At 36.0% G+C, this 13,717-nt stretch overlaps 1 pseudogene; it reads right to left on the bottom strand.

Annotated features, from left to right (window-relative positions):
* Positions 1-8,310: 8,310 nt before the first annotated feature.
* On the bottom strand, positions 8,311-10,723 carry LOC103244278 (cTAGE family member 8-like; annotated as a pseudogene).
* Between the last annotated feature and the right edge of the window lie 2,994 nt (positions 10,724-13,717).

Genomic DNA, 13,717 nt, shown 5'->3' with positions numbered 1-13,717 from the left:
AAATCATACCAGGAAAACAGATAATTTGGTGGGTGAAGGAATGTACAATTAGAGAGGCAATACAAAGCAGTTAAGACTACTTTTGTGTTTTTGCATACTCACCAGTAAGAGTATAAATTAGCCATGCTATCTTTGGAAATTAAACCTGAAAAGCCTGACGTACATATTCATATACTGGCACAAATATATATGTAAAGTATGTTCATTTTATGATTAGTTGTAAAAGCAAATAAACAAGAAATTGTCGAAGCTATCCATCTACTCACCCATATGGCACTGGTTGAAAATGTCATGATATATCCACATATGATATAACAGAAAATATGCCATCATTAAAATGTGAAACTGCTCTATTTGTACTGTTATGGGATTAATTTCAAATTACATTGTTAAATGAAGAGTAAAAATATGATAACTTAATAAAAGAATCAAAATGGGTGCTATATTTATATAACAAGATTATATTTGCGTATGCATTGAAGATCTTTTGTAGGATACATTAAAATGATATGGTTATGGTGGAAGGGAACTGAGGAACGGTAAACAGAATGAAGGGGAGACTTTTTACCAGATTCCACTTAGCACAGATTTAATTTTTGGTGGGGTGTGTGCATGTGTGTGTGTATTTCACTTTGAAAATAATCTGAAAAGTAACCTGTAATAACTATTTGCAGGCAGTTTTCAGGATAGGGTTACACATGGGTATGCACATCAAAGTTTTTTGATATTTGCTGAGGGGCATGTTATAATACTGAAAAATTTTAGTAAGTGACTTGTGGTGATTCTGCTAATGGGTACGAAGACTCTAGAAGAGTTTAGAATATTTTTCTGTCTCTTCTAATGCCGAGAAGCAAAGTATTGCTGAAAACGAGGAACATAAACCCACTTATCTACTCTCATTCCTGCATGTTTTGCAAATCAAAAATGATTTGCCTCACACTTCAAGTATTTACTCAGCTGACAATCCAGATTTAAAGAAAATTGACAAAAAGAAACAAGTTCCAAGCCGCCCACCTCCATTGCCAGCACATGGTGCTATTTAGTAACCCTTGGCTCCGTGAACCACACAGAGAAAAGTCTCCATGTTGGCTTTATTCTGCTTTATTGTCAGCCCCAAACAACACTGAGCAGTGGGTGATACAGCGATCTTCACCCCTTGACCCCAGTGAGAAAGCTGGAGTTTCAATCTTCTGTCTTTCATGAAGCACCTGTCTTTTTTTTTTTTATTGTCAAATTGGCCTTCTCCTCTTCCCTCTCTTACTGTTTCACTCTGCATTTGCAGGTTTTTAAATCAAAAACAGGAAAGTAAATCAATTTGAGACTCTGATTTGATGTTTGTGTTATTAGTCAATTTCCTATATTGCATATGTGTGGGTAAATTTGCTATTTTATACTGTATTCAATTGTCTATAGATATGGAATTTTTATTGAACTATGGGTGAAAGCGAAATACAGCTTCTCAGAGTTTACAAATTTTATTAAGCCAAATAAATTGACTCCAGAAGCCTAGGAAAGACTAAACACTTTACAAATTATTTACAAAAACATTTCTCCACAGTTTTTTGAAAATACTTCCTTTGTTTGTCCCTGATTATCACACATAAAATAATGCATAATAACATTACAGGTCTAGTTTTAATATTGCTTTTGAAGAACTGTGAAAAGAGTTCCAAGTCTGATAATGATAATTAAGGATGAAATTGAGATTGCTTTTTCCAGGGCCACAAACCTCACTCATTGGAATCTCAATTTTACCTGGCCAAGTCAACTTAAGCTACTACAAGCAAATGTCATCTACCAGCCTGATACATATTTTCTGAAAAGTTTTTAATTAAGTTCATCTGTTATCCTTCAAATCAAAAGAACTGCCATCAAAGATCTATGAGTCCTGAAAAGAGTTTCTCTTGAGTAGTTGTTGAGTAGTTTGTAGGCTTGAACGCAGCACAAAAATATAGGGTTACTCTCTGCTCCATAACAAAGAACACTTAGGTCCTCCCAGATCATAGACCAAATATCTAACCTTTTCTAAAGTCATTTATTTCATTTCAACCTCCACTAAATCATAATTTGAGTTAAAGCTATGTCTGCTCTTATCTGCTTACCAAAACTTTCTGACAATTCTAAGCCTTACAAGCTTCTCTCTATTCTTAATTATTTACATTTATATTGCACAAATTCTTATATCACACAATTTGGCAATTTATAGATACCTTTGTTTTCTAGATTGCTTCTTAGTATCTTGAAAATACTGCTTCTTTTGGGAACAGGAGCCGTAACTTTTGTTTGTGTGGTACCCTTAGAACTCTAGCATAGTGCTAGTATCTAAGAAAAAAACTTAATGTAAAGTATGACCGTTTGATGATAGAATAGTGATTAAAGAAATAGTGACTCAATTTTTGGATCATGGTCCAAATACTACTTAATACATTCAATTTGAGTCATTAAATTACATATATTATCTTCTGACTATCATGTGAACCTCATATTAAATTTCTACTTTTGTGAATAGTGCAGAAGAGACTGTGGGAAAGTGGTTAGTTGTTGTGAGAAATGTTTATTATTTTCATACAATAAAATGCACTTTTCCAATGAACACAGACTTTTGGAAAGCAACTTCCAAAAAAATGTTTTCATGAAACTTTTATCCCCCAAGAGAAGCAATGTTCAGCTAGAAACTCTTCTGTCATACTTGTTCCCATAGCTGCACTTCACCTAAATACATTTACTTTCCTCCTTCAATTGGATAAAGCTGAACTCATAGTCTGAATAAAACCACATAATTTAATTCTATAATTCTCTTTCAGCTTATATGTTGGTATTTCACATTACACATATGAAAATGTTTTCAAGATATTTTTAAAAAGTATTCTTGATAGTTGTAAGACACACACTGCCCACTTTCACCTATATGACTGCTCTCCAAACTGTTGTAGATGAACTCAGTTCTATAGTAAATTTAGGAAAACTCAAGAGGCTAAATTGACTAATTTACTTGTATTTATGTACTGATTTGGGGAGTCTGTGTATTATACATTTTAATTAAGCTTTAATTTTAACTGGTCCATTTATAATACTTGGATTAAATATTTTTCTGCATGTTTTTATTTAATAGATATTTTTCTAACCAAGTTTCATGAGGGTATGGTCTATATATGTTTTTCTACATATGTATCCTCAGTGCTTAAAAGTTACTTGCAAATAAAGGTGCTATTATATTTGTTAAAAAAATGAGCAGATAATAAAAAAGATATAATACATTTTCTACTACTTGTACTTTACAAATTAGAACCTCTTAGAAAATGTTTAGTACTAGTCATGATAGACTAACAAATATTAGACATAGCCTCCTGCTGTGACTAACTACAACAGCTAGACAAAATATTGTTAACATTTCCTTGCAGGTATTAGCACAAAACACAGGGAAGCATTCATTCTCCTTTGCTGTTTCCTTAAGGACATTTCCAAAACCATAATTCACAGAAATAGATCCCAATCAGAGATTAGCATGTGGAAAAAATGTGTGTGCATGGGTTACAGAAGTTTTTGGGATTTGGAGGTAGAATGCTGAGAATAAAGATATAGAGAAGGAACATCGACAATCTGAATGAAAGTTCACTTTGAATCCTGGACCAACTTCTAAACCATTAACACTCAAAGTGTATCTCTGGAAGTCCTATCAGAGAATAGTGAATAGAGGCTAAAAAAAGAAAAATGTCTCAGTTTGGGGGAGACATTGAAGTTCCAACCCAATCAAAGTAGAGAAATCTCTGTGAACAATACTGGCTTTAAGATGAGACTCCAGAAAGACCATGCCCTAAGCACAAGGTTAACACCTTGAGATAAAGTCTGTACCCTCCAATAAGAACAAAACTCATATGGAACCACCCTAATGAAACCTAACACCAAGCCTATGACAGAAGCAGAATAAAGTACTAATAATCAGAAATGATCCAGATTTGGAGTAAATCAACAAGGGCCTTAAGATAACTATGAAAGTAAATGGTACATTAAAAATGGAGGAATGCAAAGGAGAGTATAACCCACTCAACCACCCATGCCTCCTCCCCCACACAATCGAAAATTTAGAAATGTAATATGCAACATGTAAAATTAAGACCTCAATGGATGAATTTAACTGCAGCCTACACAGAGTAGGAAGTAGGATTTGTAATTTCCAAGACAGGTTAATAGAAAATATTCGATCAAATTTCTGCAAAAAAGCAGAAAAAGAGTAAAAAGGATGGATTTGAGGAAAGATAAGTAACATAGTTAAAATGTCTAATATGTATGTATAAAACCCAAATATATAAAGAAATTATGAAAAGCATGTAGATTAAAATGATATGTGCAAGGACATTCACAGCAGCTTTACTCAAAATATCCCTAAACTGTGAAATATTTAAGTTTATCTGTATACAATGGATATACGAAATATGGAAAATTCATAACATGGAATACTATCAAGTTATAACAAAGAATAGACCACTGATACTCAAAACAATACTGATTAATCTCAAAAACATCATCTTCAACAAAAGTAGTTAGACTAAAAAACTTGATATTTTATGACTTGGTTTACATAAAGTTCAAAATCAGTATAAACTAATCTTTGTTTATGATAGAATAATAGTTACCACTGAGGAGTACTGATCGGGAAAGGGGACTAGGAAAATATCTGAGGGGATGTAAACATTTAGATTTTTATTTGAAGTGTGTGAATTAACTTAAGTGTATTATACTTTTGTTTTTAAAATGCATATTATTAAAAAGTCTCTGTGAGTGAAGAAGTAAATTCAATATCATTTAGCATATTCACAGTTTAATGGGTATTTTTTTTCCAGCAATATTCCATTTGCTAAGGTCATTTTGCAGGAATAATTTGTAGAGGAGCTTCATCTTTACCCAGGAAGGAGAATCTTTACATTGCAGCTCCAAGCCTCAAAAGTGACTAAATGAAAAGCACAATCACTGAATGATGTCCTCTAGAGGTCTAATATCTAGTGGGGGGAGGAAAAAAATAGAAGAAACTGCAAAAATGTGTGAGAAAATCACTCAGTGTCATAGGTAGTAAGAAGCAAGTAGGGTGGTATGAGAGAAAGAGTGAACTACTTAAGACAAGGTTGTTAATGAGTGGCTCTCTGAGAGTTCTGAGAGTTTAAAATATGAGACTGGAAGAAAAATTTAAAAAGAAGTTATATGCTGAATTATATAATGCTTTGTGAAAGGAACATGAGGACTCCACCTATGTAATATACTTACTCCACTGACTTGCCATGAAATCAATCTTCTTAATACTAGAAGGCTTAAATTGTCCCTGTGTCCTCATCTATTACTCCCTTCCTCATTTACTCACTTATTCAGTCTTTCATTAGAAATTTAGGTATGGAATGTCTACCACAAGCATCAGGTGGAGTCAATGACGCTCCAGTTCTAACTCAGTTGATTCTGAAACAGGGAATACGTCAGTCACTTTTGACTGCTATAAAAGAATATCACAGACTGGGGGGCTTAAACAAGAAACATTTATTTCTCACAGTTCTGGAAGCTGGAAGTGTATGATATCAGGGTGTAGGCATAGCCAAGTTCTGGTAAGGGCCCTCTTCCTGGTTAAGTTCTCCTCTTCTCATAAAGGCATTAATTAATTCTGCCAGGAGGGCCTCACCCTCGTGGCCTAATCTAACACTAATTACGTACCAAAAGTCCCACTTCCAAATGCCATCACACAGAGGATTTGGTTTTTGACATATGAATTTGGGGGGGACATGCACATTTAGTTCACAGCAGAGGGTTTTCACACACACTGAGGAAAAGTGAGCTATATGTTTTTTTTTTACATAATAGTGTCATAACAAGATTTCCAAAGACTTATTATTCATTTTGGTTTATGAGACGCCTAAACTTGTAAGGTATTTCTCTACAGAATTCAACTTTGTTTTATTTTATCGGTACAACTCTCAGGCTCATAACCTTATTTAAAATATTGGATATATGATCACTGTCTCTCCCACATTCTCATTCTATTTTCCAAACAAACACTTAGAATATTTTTATCTGAAGAAATACACCTCACATTTAATGTAAATTGCCAAAGATCGATGTCAGAACTTAGGTTTGACAAGCATTTTTTTCTTTACTTTGATCCAAATACTGCCTATTCTTCAGAACATTACATTTTCAAATATGAAGTACATTTTAAGAAACAGTGATGATAATTTTTTCTATTATGACCTAAAATTATATTTTAAGCTATTCCTTTAGCATTGGAAAAATCATATTATGTTTGATTTGAGTGACACCAGAGATTACTCCATCCAACACACACACATTGGAAAACAGGAAAAAATTTTAAAAAATGTTTCCAGGAACACAGCAAATTAACGACACACTAGATGAAAGAGCTGTATCTCTAATTCATCATATAGAGTTCTACCACAAGATATCCAATCACATTTACCAAGAACAGCCTCAATTCCGCACACAAGCAAATGTTTCCTGATATTGCTAGTTTATTTTGTTTTTTTACTTGTCCTATATTATGTCTTAACCTAGATTGTAGATTCTGTCATGACAAATAGCATGACTTAAACTTCCTTTTTAATCCTCCTTAGAAGCAACATGCATAGGACATTACACATAGAGATGCTGAAGGTAGTCAGTGCATATCTTATTTATTTTTCCATTGGCACAATGTGTAACCATGTGCATAAAATAGTTAATTCATGTATTCAGGAAGGACAGAGAGGGGAAAAATGACCTAGGGAAAAACAATCACAACAAACCAAGCAGGTCACCATGGTAACACAAGATTCCAAATTGTCATTCTCCTAGTTTCTGACATTTCTCGTGTTCAGGATACACGGCACCATCTAGTGGTTGCATTCAAATTCCAAACGTTCCACTTCTTTCCAAGTTGAAGTTAGTTCTGAACAAACAAGCAACAACAACTCTCTCTCTCTCTCTCTCTATCTATACACACACATATATATGTGTTTATATATACATATTTAGGGCACACAACTGCAGTTATGAAACAGAGTCAGAGTTTGCTTTGCAAAATGTGTAGTTCAAAGATTACAAATCTTTGTGGCTTCTTTGGTGAAATATCGCTTGTTTCTCGATTTAAAAAACATATATTCTGTGTATCTTTGCTGAGGTGAGAAAGTGGATTACTCTAATATCTATATTTCTAAGATCACTAACTCAAATGATTTTTAACATAAAAATGAGGTATTTTTACAAAATGAAAAAATACTAAGAACATTGGACTCAGAATGAAGAGTCCCAGAAACCTAGTCCTAAATTTATAACTGAAATGTTTACTTAAAATACGAGTTTAAATATTTTCATATATTTAATAAATAAATTTGGGGTTAGTTATTAGAGATAGAGTGAATTAATATGCTATGAAATCTAATTTAAAAACTTGACTTGCTTAGAACTTTTTAAAGCTGTAATTTAGTTCGACAATCTATTTCAATCTAGTTCAACAGAGAACTACATAAAAAATAGTAATGACACCGTTTCATTCTAGAAAGAGCTAAACTACAATATATATGCTACATCTATTAGTCAGCCATAGTAATCCTGATGTCTTTGATAATATTATTAAAAAATTAGAAATTGTAAAATGCTGCTTTCAGACCATGCTAAGAATTTTACTTAAAAATCATACAATTTAACAGTGATAAAACCTAGGGAGGGTACTAATGTTATATTGTATTCTGCATATATTTGAGTACAATATTGCATTATTAATATGTATGTTACATGTATCTATATCTATATGTATATTCTGTGTGTGTGTGTGTGTGTATGTGGAAACATAAGTCCTAGAAAAATTAGACAGTTTTTACAAGGTAACATATAGTATATTCATTCAGGAATAAATTATTATTGAGAAATTATTGTGCGCCAGTATTTTTACAGAAGTGAGGATATAGTAGTGGTCAAGATACAAAAAGGTATTTGTAATGATGAAGCTTACTTAACAATTTCAGTGGGGAAAAAAAAAAAAAGGAAATATACTGTAGGCTTTGAAATACACCAACACAGAAATAACAAATGATGATAAGATCTGTACAAAGAATTAAAACATGCTAATTGAAATTTTAACATATCATTAAGCATAGCATTAAAATATGAAACTCTTTTTTTTTGTATTTAAATCATCTTTATTTACAAACTACTATACTAAGAACTATAATTCCTTAAACTTCAATCTGAGAAAAGTGTAATCACTTAAGTATCAGCCGTTACTTAAACTGAAAATGAGATCAGTCTAAATTACTTTTGAAGAGAGTAAAAATATTGTCAGGTTTCTTGCTGTGGTTCTGGTTGTTCAGTAGCAGGCTCCTTGGAAGGTGGAATCAACCCTGAAGGGAACTCGCTTCTACCTTCAGAATGTGGGGTTGGGGTAAAATCCAGGTCTTGGGTGAAGGGAAGGAAGAAAACCTCTCGGTGGATAGATGTTTCTCATTGCAAATGGAGCACATGGTGGACCTGGGAAATCCCTTCGTGGACAGTAATAACCTCGAGAAGCTCCAAACATGGTTCCTGGAGGAGGTGGGGGGAAAGGAGGTCCTCTTCTCATGAATGGGCCCCTTGTATTCACTGGAAACAGTGGACCTCTGATTGGAGCCAGAGGTGGAGGAACGAAGCCGGTACCAGTTCCTTCATTTTCAGCAGGGAGAGATGAATCAGGCACATTTAAATTACCAGGATGATCTTTGGCATCATTTCTACTCGATTCCATTTCTGAAGGCATTGACCCATCCATTTTATCCAAAGAAGGCATATCAACACTTCTGAGTTCTGCTGGCCCAGCCAGTCCATCAGAATTAGAATAAAATCTGTCTTCCCTTTGTGGAGGAAGAGTTGAATCAGGATATGATTGTCCTGGTGGAGGAAATATCATCCTACGGTCCTGTTCCCATGGAGATGACAGGGACCCAGTGTCAGGAGGAGCCCTGAGAGGATCGGTTAACGTATTGCAGCCTGGTTCTCGTCTTTCATTGGTAATCTGATGGTCCAGAGGATTACCTGGGCCTCTTGGGCCTCTTCCTCCTCCCCCCGGAAGCACAGGTGAGGATCTCAGTGGACCCTCCAACACAGTTTGAGGAGATAGAAAAGCTCTCATTTCAGATGAAGGCTGACCCAATGGTGAGGGACCATATGGGGAATGCTCTTTGCCAAATGCTGTATTTGAAACATCAGGTGCACAAGGATCTTTTTCTAAAAGTTCAAATTTAAACTCTGTTTCAGTTAATTTTTGTCTGTTGTGTGCATTTTCTTTCCTTAAATCATTGAGGTTTCTTTCAGCAGTCTGAGCTGCCAACCAATTATCATGTCCTTTTTTCTCATAGGAAATAACCTGCCTTTGATAAAAATTAATAGTTCTCTCCAATTCTTCTTCAAGATCTTTGGCTAGCTTTCCATAGGTCTCCAGCCCTTCAGTGGTATGGCTGATCTTTTTTTCCATTTTAGAAAGTTTCTCTTCTTCCTGTATACGGGAATAATCCTCTACTGTCAATTTCCTGTGGAGTTTCATTTCATTTTCTTGATAGAATTCAGTCATTATTTTAAGTTTCTGTTGAAGCTTTTGATTCTCACTTTCAAAATACATGTTTTCTGACTGCAAAGATGCTTGTTGAGTCTGAAGATTTTTAATATGCTCTGTAAGCTCTTCCTTTGTTTTGTCAACTTCAGATAACTGAATAATAATGTGATTTCTTTCTCCTTCAGAGGTTTTTAAAGAAACATTTAACTTAGCAGCATGAATCAGTTTCTTCAAAGCTCCTTTTGGAGGATCATCTAAGTAAGCACCATTTTCCAATTCACCGTTCACTTCTAATTCCAAGTTATCATCATCCATTATGTCCTCTCCAAGCACAGCAGCTTGATCTTTCATCTCTAGCAAGCATCCAGTCAGAGTCTTGATGTGATTTTCTTTATCATTTAGAACTTGTTCTGCATGTACTTTGGAGTCTTCAAATGTTATTTTCTGTTTATTAAGTTCACTCACTTGTTCTTTCCATACTTCAGCTTCTTGCAAAAGCTGCTTCTGGCTTTCCAGAAGTTGAGAATTTTCATTCAAAGCATCTTGTATTGCTATCTCGTGTCGTTCTTCATTCATGTTAAATATCTTGCAGATGATTTTGGCTTCAGCTTTTTGTGATTTGAGGGATTTTGCCTCATCTTCTAGAGACTGTATCCTTTTTGAAATATCTGCCATCAATTCATCTTGTTGAGAATGTTTAGATTTCTCTTCTTTGAACTCTTTTTCTAGACAGAGGATTTCATCCTCAAGTTCAGAATTGGACCTCTTCAGCTTTTCACAGGTTGCCTCCAAACTTCGTGCTTCTGCTGCCGCCTTCTCAAGGCTGGCATTCTCTAAAGATGACTCTGCTTCATAGCCTTCGTACTCTTTTTGAATAAGGCTAAATTTTTCAAGTAGTTTACATTTTTCTTCAATTAGTCCAGAAAGCGTTGCAGCAAGTTGTTTTTCTCTTCCCACATAAAGCCGACTCCTAACGGATCTAAAAGCTCTCCACAAAAAAAGAACAGCAAAACATCCAACAACGGCTGCACATACCACCAGTTCCCATGGAAAACCATAAGGATTTGAATATGGTCTCCTACTTTCAGGCAGTGCTGCCAGAAGGCTGCCTAGCTCCTCCAGGACCAGCCCCAAATAGGGCTGAGGCGTAGCGCCCGGCTCCTCCATAGCGCGGAGGCTGCTCTGGGGTCACCGCAGTAACACTGGCCACAACAAGCGGTGGAGAACACGCAGCCTTGGGTCTGGAATACGAATCCGCACGTGGCAACCAAGCAGAGCGGACCACTGCGGAGCCGGCTGCGGGGAGATCTGGGGAACGCAGGCAACCCACAGGCCTCACAGGCCCGTGTTGCTGTCCCCTCATCCCCCCTGCCCCCTTGTTACAATTTACATTCTGAGGCAGCGCAGGTCCCAGCCTGAACCACTTTAGTTCTGGCAGTTTTCACATCACACATTTTGCAGCACTGTTGTTTGGTGAGTACACTTTTAAAATTGCTGTCTTCTTCATGGATTAAACCTTTGATCATTATATAATCTCTCTGTTTCTGGTAATTTTCTTTGCTTTATCTGATATACATACAGGCACTCTTGTTTCCTTGCATTAATGTTTGTGTAATATATCTTTTTTCTTTTTTTAATTTCTGTTTCCTGTTATTTTTATTTTATTTTATTATTATTATTATTATATTTTAAGTTCTAGGGTACATGTGCATAACGTGCAGGTTTGTTACATATGTATACTTGTGCCATGTTGGTGTGCTGCACCCATCAACTCGTCAGCACCCTTCAACTCGTCATTTACATCAGGTATAACTCCCAATGCCATCCCTCCCCCCTTCCGCCTCCCCATGAGAGGCCCCGGTGCGTGATGTTCCCCTTCCCCAGTCCAAGTGATCTTATTGTTCAGTTCCCACCTATGAGTGAGAACACGCGGTGTTTGGTTTTCTGTTCTTGCCATAGTTTGCTGAGAATGATGGTTTCCAGTTACATCCATGTCCCTACAAAGGACACAAACTCATCCATTTTTATGGCTGCATAGTGTTCCATGGTGTATATGTGCCACATTTTCTTAATTCGGTCTGTCACTGATGGACTTTTGGGTTGATTCCAAGTCTTTGCTATTGTGAATAGTGCCGCAATAACCATACGTGTGCATGTGTCTTTATAGCAGCATGATTTATAATACTTTGGGTATATACCCAGTAATGGGATGGCTGGGTCAAATGGTACTTCTCGTTCTAGATCCTTGAGGAATTGTCATACTGTTTTCCATAATGGTTGAACTAGTTTACAATCCCACCAACAGTGTAAAAGTGTTCCTATTTCTCCATATCCTCTCCAGCACCTGTTTTTTCCTGACTTTTTAATGATTGCCATTCTAACTGGTGTGAGATGGTATCTCACTGTGGTTTTGATTTGCATTTCTCTGATGGCCAGTGATGATAAGCATTTTTTCATGTGTCTGTTGGCTGTATGAATGTCTTCTTTTGAGAAGTGTCTGTTCATATCCTTTGCCCACTTTTTGATGGGGTTGTTTGTTTTTTTCTTGTAAATTTGTTTGAGTTCTTTGTAGGTTCTGGATATTAGCCCTTTGTCAGATGAGTAGATTGCAAAAATTTTCTCTCATTCTGTAGGTTGCCTGTTCACTCTGATGGTAGTTTCTTTTGCTGTGCAGAAGCTCTTTAGTTTAATTAGATCCCATTTGTCAATTTTGGCTTTTCTTGCCATTGCTTTTGGTGTTTTAGACATGAAGTCCTTGCTCTCTGTTTTGGTAGCAGTACCATGCTGTTTTGGTTACTGTAGCCTTGTAGTATAGTTTGAAATCAGGTAGCGTGATGCCTCCAGCTTTGTTCTTTTGACTTAGGATTGTCTTGGCAATGTGGGCTCTTTTTTGGTTCCATATGAACTTTAAAGCAGTTTTTTCCAATTCTGTGAAGAAACTCATTGGTAGCTTGATGGGGATGGCATTGAATCTATAAATTACCTTGGGCAGTATGGCCATTTTCATGATATTGATTCTTCCTATCCATGAGCATGGTATATTCTTCCATTTGTTTGTGTCCTCTTTTATTTCACTGAGCAGTGGTTTGTAGTTCTCCTTGAAGAGGTCCTTTACATCCCTTATAAGTTGGATTCCTAGGTATTTTATTCTCTTTGAAGCAATTGTGAATGGAAGTTCATTCAAGATTTGGCTCTCTGTTTGTCTGTTACTGGTGTATAAGAATGCTTGTGATTTTTGCACATTAATTTTGTATCCTGAGACTTTGCTGAAGTTTCTTATCAGCTTAAGGAGATTTTGGGCTGAGGCAATGGGTTTTCTAAATATACAATCATTTCATCTACAAACAGGGACAATTTGACTTCTTCTTTTCCTAACTGAATACCCTTGATTTCTTTCTCTTGCCTGATTGCCCTAGCCAGAACTTCCAACACTATGTTGAATAGGTGTGGTGAGAGAGGGCATCCCTGTCTTGTGCCAGTTTTCAAAGGGAATTTTTCCAGTTTTTGCCCATTCAGTATGATATTGGCTGTGGGTTTGTCATAAATAGCTCTTATTATTTTGAGATACGTTCCATCAATACCGAATTTATTGAGCGTTTTTAGCATGAAGGGCTGTTGATTTTGTCAAAGGTCTTTTCCACATCTATTGAGATAATCTTGTGGTTTTTGTCTTTGGTTCTGTTTATATGCTGGATTATGTTTATTGATTTGTGTATGTTGAACCAGCCTTGCAACCCAGGGATGAAGCCCACTGGATCATGGTGGATAAGCTTTTTGATGTGCTGCTGGATCCAGTTTGCCAGTATTTTATTGAGGATTTTTGCATCGATGTTCATCAGGGATATTGGTCTAAAATTCTCTTTTTTTGGTTGTGTCTCTGCCAGGCTTTGGTATCAGGATGATGTTGGCCTCATAAAATGAGTTAGGGAGGATTCCCTCTTTATCTATTGATTGGAATAGTTTCAGAAGGAATGGTACCAGCTCCTCCTTGTACCTCTGGTAGAATTCGGCTGTGAATCCATCTGGTCCTGGACTTTTTTTGGTTGGTAGACTATTAATTATTGCCTCAATTTCAGAGCCTGCTATTGGTCTATTCAGGAATTTAGCTTCTTCCTGGTTTAGTCTTGGGAGAGTGTAAGTGTCCAGGAAATTATCCATTTC

Source organism: Chlorocebus sabaeus, chromosome 23 (assembly GCF_047675955.1).
Source record: "Chlorocebus sabaeus isolate Y175 chromosome 23, mChlSab1.0.hap1, whole genome shotgun sequence".
Classification (NCBI taxonomy): Eukaryota; Metazoa; Chordata; class Mammalia; order Primates; family Cercopithecidae; genus Chlorocebus; species Chlorocebus sabaeus.
Note: the sequence above shows the minus strand (reverse complement) of the source record. Positions and strands in the feature narration are given on the sequence as shown.